Here is a 7501-nt window from a genome sequence, read left to right on the forward strand (position 1 = left end):
GTTCACCCAGCTGGCAAAAATGAATAGTATTTGTATGTCAAAGGGCTGACCTTGTCACATTCTGTGTCACACTGAATCACCCTGAGAACTTTGTTAAAAGTGTATGCATGTCTGTAGAGTACTCAATCGCTTGGACAATAATTTCATGGTCAGAGTGTTCTGTTGATCAGATCAACTGGAACCCTTGTCACCATAACTGACCAAGTGCCAGTTTATACATGTATATACATATATACTCATGCACACACATACACCCAGAGATGCACACACACACACCGTGCTTGAGAAGACCTTTGAAGCTAAGTGAAACCGGCACCTATGTTGGTGGCAGGTAAAAGCACCCTTTGATCATTGGGCCTCATGGAGGCAGTGACAAGTGACCGAGACCTTTGGTGATATACCGTGCTTGAGAAAACCTGTCAATCTAGGTGAGATCATAGTCATGGCTGATGCCAGTGTTATGTAACTGGCACCCATGCCAATGGCATGTAAAAAGCGCCATTCAAACATTGGGCCTCTTGATGGAGGCAGTGACAGGTGACTGATCCCTTTGGTAATATACTTTTCTACTCTAGGCACAAGGCCTGAAATTTTTGGGGAGAGGGCTAATCAATAAGAGCGACCCTTTGGCAATATACTGTGCATATATATTAAGGCTGTGAGCTGGCAGAAATGTTAGTACACCGGGCAAAATGCTTAGCAGTATTTTGTCTGCCGTTACGTTCTGAGTTCAAATACCACCGAGGTTGACTTTGCCTTTCATCCTTTCGGGGTCGATAAATTAAGTACCAGTTACATACTGGGGTCAATGTAATCGATTTAATCCCCTTGTCTGTCCTTGTTTGTCCCCTCTATGTTTAGCCCCTTGTGGGCAATAAAGAAATAAGAAATGTTAGCACGCCGGGCAAAATGCTTAGCGGTATTTCATCTGTCTTTATGTTCTGAGTTCGAATTCTGCCGAGGTCAACTTTGCCTTTCATCCTTTCAAAGTCAATAAAGTAAGTACCAGTTGCGTACTGGGTTCGATCTAACCAACTGGCCCCCTCCCCCAAAATTTCAGGCCTTGTGCTTAGAGTAGAAAAGAATATACTGTGCATGTGTAGACCTGTCAAGCCAAGTGAGATCGTTGTTGTGATAAATGCTGGTGTTACATAACTGGAACCTGTCCAGGTGGCATGTAAAAAGCACCCACTACACTCTTGGAATGGTTGGCATTAGGAAGGGCATCCAACTGTAGAAGCCATATCAAATCAGATTGGAACATGGTGTAGCTCCACAGCTTACCAGTTTTCAGTCAAACCGTCCAATCCATACCAGCATGGAAAACAGACGTTAAATGACAATGATGAATAGTCAGGCATCATCAATGATGTAAGTTGTATATCAGTTAGATTTCATAACTGTATGGATATTATTCCTGTGGGACAGGAGTGTTCATTATAAATTAGAAAACAGACTCTTTGAGGCAATAATAATTATTGCTACAAAGAAGTTTTGGTTTGAGCACCACTGCAGTCCATATTTATGAGATGTTGACAAGTGAATTTTCAATCTATTTTTGGAGATGATGATCAAGTGTTGTAAAAATATATCCTGGCGTGTACTGTTGTTAATTAATTTATTACATTTGTTCTTGTTTCTCATCGTCACCACCACCACCACCGCCACCGCCACCGCCACCGTCATCATCATCGTCATCGTCATCGTCATTGTCACCACCACTACCACTACCACCACCACCACCACCACCACCACCGCTGCTGCTGCTGCTGCTACTACCATCATCATCATCATTGCCACCATTACCACTACCACTACCACTACCACTACCGCTACCACCACCACTGCCCCCTTCCCCATCATCATCATCATAATCTCATGACCACTATCATCATCACTATCATTATTATTACATCTAACATACTCAGCTTGTTGCTGGAAGTGTCATTAATGTTCCAGCTGTCCGATTCCCATGAACTAAAGTGGTACGTTCTTTTCAAGTCCCGAGAACTTTGTGGAGACTCCTTGCACTGCCAAGTAATTCTATTATTACTATTATTATTATTATTATTATTATTATTATTATTATTATTATTATTGTTATTGTTGTTGTTGTTGTTGTTGCTGTTGATGTTGTTGTTGTTGTTGTTGTTGCTGTTGTTATCACAGACTGATATATGCTGCCTGCCAGCAATTTTGCTGAATAGTGGGTGAATATGGCAAGTGCAGTCTGAGAAGAATGGTCTTATTCTCACTATGTGCCTACAGGATGGAAAGCACTGCAGAGAGTGAGTGAGAGAGAGAGAAAGAGAGAGATAGCTCTTGCCCCTAGCTATAACAGTAATTCAGCAGTAATTCAGGTTCCCTGATTGAGCCCAGGTGGTTGTCCCCCATTGTTAAAATCTCTCATTAGGTCCCTTTTGAATATCATTAGTTTTCCATGCCTGATTTTGTTTTCCATAATTGATTTTGCCTAAATGCCCTCTATTCGGATAATTTATACTTAAAATATCCTGTTTTCCGTTGCAAAGTAGAAGTGTTGAACAAAATACTTGGTAGCATATCTTCTGGATCTTTATGATCTGAGTTCAAATCCTGCTGAGGTCAACTTGGTCTTTCACCCTTCTGGAGTTGACGTAATCGACTAAACCCCTCCGTCAAAAATTGCTGAGCTTATGCCAAAATTTGAAATAATTATTATTAATATTATTATTGCTGGCAGAATCATTAGTGTGTCAGTTAAAATGCTAAGCACCGAATCTTCTGTGTTTTTTTATGTTCTAAGTTCGAATTCTGCAGAGGTCAGCTTTGCATTTCATCCTTCAGGAATCGATAAAATAAAATACCAGTCATGTCCTTGAGTTGATGAAATTGACTAATTCTCTCCCTCTAAAATTGCTGTCCTTGTGCCAAAATTTGAAACAAGTTGGAAGGATGAAATATACCTGTGATTAAATATGGGTGCAGCAGAAAGGTTGCCCCAATTTCGATGGTTAATAAAAAGCAAACACATGAAGATACAAGAAAAAAATGATGCTCTCCACTCCAGGCCACGGTGGGTACTATCTAAAACAGAAAAAAATGTGGCATTTAATGAACTTCATAGAAATACAAAGTTTTTTCATACGTCTTCATGTGTTTGTTTTTTATTAACCTTTGAAATTGGGGCAACCTTTCTGCCACACCCTGTATTTGTGCATCATTAAATGGGCAAAAAAACAACAACACAGTGGCTGTGTGGTAAGTAGCTTGCTTACCAACCACATGGTTCCGGGTTCATTCCCACTGTGTGGTACCTTGGGCAAGTGTCATCTACTATAGCCTCGGGCTGACCAAAGCCTTGTGAGTGGATTTGGTAGATGGAAACTGAAAGAAGCCCGTCGTATATATGTATATATACATGTGTGTGTGTATGTTTGTGTGTCTGTGTTTGTCCCTTGAAAATTGCTTGACAACCGATGCTGGTGTGTTTACGTCCCCGTAACTTAGCGGTTCGGCGAAAGAGGCCGATAGAATAAGTACTAGGCTTCCAAAGAATTAGTCCTGGGGTCAATTTGCTCGACTAAAGGCGGTGCTCCAGCATGGCCGCAGTCAAATGACTGAAACATGTAAAAGAGAAAAGAGAAAAGAGAAAGAGAAAGACATTGGGTATAGTGAATGAAGATCAATAGCTAGTTGTGACTATTGTGTCACAGTATAGATAGTACTTTGTCAAAATGGACTTGCCAGAAGGCCACAGAACCATATTGGAACTATGCCCAGTGGAAAGTACTGAGAAAGAGAGCATGAGGTTGGTCAGAGTAAAACATACTTCAGAGTTGAAAATCTAGAACAGGGGTTTTCAAACTGTGGTCCGCGGACCACAAGGGGTCCGCAAGGACAAGACAGGGAGTCCGTGGAAAGCTAAGACAGGGGTCCGTGCAAAGCCAAGTAAACACATCCTTCTCACTAAGTATGTATTAAAAAAATCCTGTGTGTATAATTGACAATAAACCTATTTGTTAAATACTGTTAAATAAATGTTATTTTAAGCAAATATTTATGTATAAATTTCATAAGCATTTGTAAAGCCTGAAAGGTAAAGGGGTCCGCAAGTCAAAAAGTTTGAAACCCCCTGATCTAGAAGAACTGAGAAGACTAAGTAAAAACAAAGAAAGCAAAATGATGAAAATTAACATCAGAAAAATCAACATCAACAACAGGTCCCAGTTTCCAGAGCACCAGCAACCATAATTCTGGGGATAACAAAGAAAGTATCTTTAAGTTAGGAAACTAGTCTGTTATAAATCCATGTTCAAGATAGAAGCAGTATATGAACCAAAGGTAGTGTTTATCCTCATTTTAATGTGGGTGTTCACTAAAAGACAACGATACTGCAACTTTAACCCCAGGAAGACATCTCCAGCTGGTTTATTTAGTGTGCTTTCCGCACTCAATATTTATTGCAAGTGGGAGATAACTCCTGCCATCCGAGCAATAAATATCGAGATTTTCTAATGGACTAGTTTCCTAATTACAAAATCAGTGGTTGTATGACACTGTATTTTCTGTATCTTGCAAGCGAGGTTAAATTACTGCCATGCTTAGCAAATGAGTGCCCCCCACTGAAGAGATCCAATAAGATTGAAATTATGGGGTGTAGTGGTCTCAAAGCTAGGATGGCAGGAGTTATCACCCACTTGCAATAAATATTGTGTGCAGAAAGAGCACTGAATAAAACCAGCTGGATGATATGTATTCTTGGGGTTAAAATTGCAGTATCGTTGTCTATTACAGGACACCCACGTTAAAGTGAAGATAAACACTACATTATCTTTAGGCTTATTATCATAAATAAATAAGCAAGTTTCTCTTCTAACAGCAACAACATGTAGTATCATACTTTCATCGTGTTACAAAGGAGAAATAATTACAGACGAAAATTCCCAAATACTTGGTGAAATTACAAAGGGAAAAAAGAGAGAAAAAAACCTCAGAGAATGAAGACTCAATATTAAACAATGAAAAATGATGAGAAAACCTGGCCAGTCTTACACTGCCATTAGGTCAAATGTGAAACCATCTAACAATCTTTTTAACCTCCACAGCTACATCGGTATCCAAAGACTGATGTATCTCTACCTATTCTTTTGACATATTTTTCACTTATAGATTTCGGTATCTATTGGCAACAGGATATGCTTCAAAACTGCCTTCTATTTGATTAAGCTTTTGTTTTCTTTTTCTTTTTTTTTTATCTATTCCTCAGGAATTCATTTTACAAATAGACAGGCTGGTAAGCAGACAGATGTTTGTCAGGAAAACATCAATCAAAACTAGCTAGCCTATGTATATAGTGCAACTGCTCTGAAGCTCCAAGACCTCTCAAGCTTCTGTCAATAATTTCAAGATTCTAGTCACCTACAATGCGCTACTAATGGAAATAGTCTTGATACTGTGGTGAATATGTTTTCACATAAAAGGCATATCTATCATAAGTAATACTTGGTTGTTTTTATTTTACTCAATTTAGTAATTAGGTTTGGCCAAATGATTAAGATGCTTGTTGCACAGCCATAAATTTTTGGGTTCCACTCCACAACGTTAAGTATAGGGAAAGTACGAGCTTCTATGATCTTTGGTTGTTGAGTCTCAAGGAGGTGATGACAAGTGACTGAGACTTCTGGCGGTTTGCTGTGCTTGAGATAACACATTGTGACAGTGACACGTAAAAGGCACCTGTGCTGATGACATGTAAAAGATACCCATGCTGGTGACATGTAAAAGGGCACCTGTACCAGTGACACATAAAAGACACTCATGCCAGTGACACGTAATAAGCACCCATGCTAGTGACATGTAAAAGAGTACACGTGCCAGTGGCATGTAAAAGGCACCTGTGCCAATGACATGTAAGAGGCACCTGTGCCAGTGATACATAATAGGTACCCATCCCAGCAAAACATAAAAAGGACACCTGTGCTGGAGACACATAAAAGGATACTTGTGCTGGTGACATGCAAACCACACTTAGTACACTCAGTAGAGTGGTTGGCATCAGGAAGGGCATCCAGCTGTAGAAACCAAGTTAAAACAGACTGGAGCCTAGTGCATATATCCATACACGTCTGCCGTTACGTTCTGAGTTCAAATTCCGCCGAGGTCGACTTTGCATTTCATCCTTTCGGGATCGATAAATTAAGTACCAGTTATGCACAGGGGTCGATGTAATCAACTTAACCCCTTTGTCTGCCCTTGTTTGTCCCCTCTATGTTTAGCCCCTTGTGGGCAATAAAGAAATAAGAAACTGTATGGAAGCTCATCATGAAAGCTTCTGATACATTGCATTTTTTGAAAGGGTTATTTTGAAGTACAAGAGTCTGAGAAGTACTGAGCCATTTACTTACTAACTTCAATGAGCAGGGAATTCAGTTAATCCAACAACTGAAGTACTCACAGTTAAAGACCAGGGCAGGATCTGACTTACTTTTACCCAAGTTGGCGAAACTAGTCAAGTTAGATGCTACGTGTATAGTCATGCACCATCCTACAATAGTTCAAGCACCTTAAAATCATTTATTAATACAGCTGCACACACATGCGCGCGCACACACACACACACACACACACACACACACACACATGTGTTCTAAATCAGGGGTTTTCAAACTTTTTGACTTGCAGACCCCTTTATATTTCAGGCTTTACCTTAGGGACCCCCTTATACATAAACATTTGCTTAAAATAACATATATTTTTACATTTATTTATTTAACAGTATTTAACAAATAGGTTTATTGTCAATTAAAAGATTTCGATTAAAAAACATATATAAAATCAAATTGCCCATAAAAAGTATTTGCTGTCCACGGACCCCCTGTCTTGTTCTTGCGGACCCCCTGTGGTCTGCGGACCACAGTTTGAAAACCCCTGTTCTAAATCATGCATGCATACGCATGTTTACATACTCATGTACGTGTATTTACATGCATACATGTATACGCAACAACAACACTATGCTAATAAATAATGCTATAACAAACTGAGATGGGTGGGAGGAAGAAGACGGAGGATGAAGATGATGGCGATGGTGGTGATGACGATGGTGGTGATGACGATGATGATAATGATAATGACAACGACGGCGAAGGCAAGGAGGGGAGGAGGAGGAGGAGGGGAAAAGAAGAAGAAACAACTTTATCATTTTAGTAATTAAGTCAAACTGTGGAAGCTGAGCAGTTTCTCTAATTTCTCGATGCTTATATATGCATATGTATGTCTCTCTCTTATTGTCTCTTTGGGTTTCTTTCTCTCTACATAAATACATACATACATTAATATGCACACACATACACATATGTATATATATATGTGTGTATGGATATATGTATGTACGAGGGGAAGTCAAAAATTATCCACACTTTCGCCATGACATATCTCTTTTACTCTTTTACTCTTTTACTTGTTTCAGTCATTAGACTGCGGCCATGCTGGAGCACCACCTTTTGTCAAGCAAATCGAC

The sequence above is a fragment of the Octopus bimaculoides genome, chromosome 20 (assembly GCF_001194135.2).
Source record: "Octopus bimaculoides isolate UCB-OBI-ISO-001 chromosome 20, ASM119413v2, whole genome shotgun sequence".
Taxonomy (NCBI): Eukaryota; Metazoa; Mollusca; class Cephalopoda; order Octopoda; family Octopodidae; genus Octopus; species Octopus bimaculoides.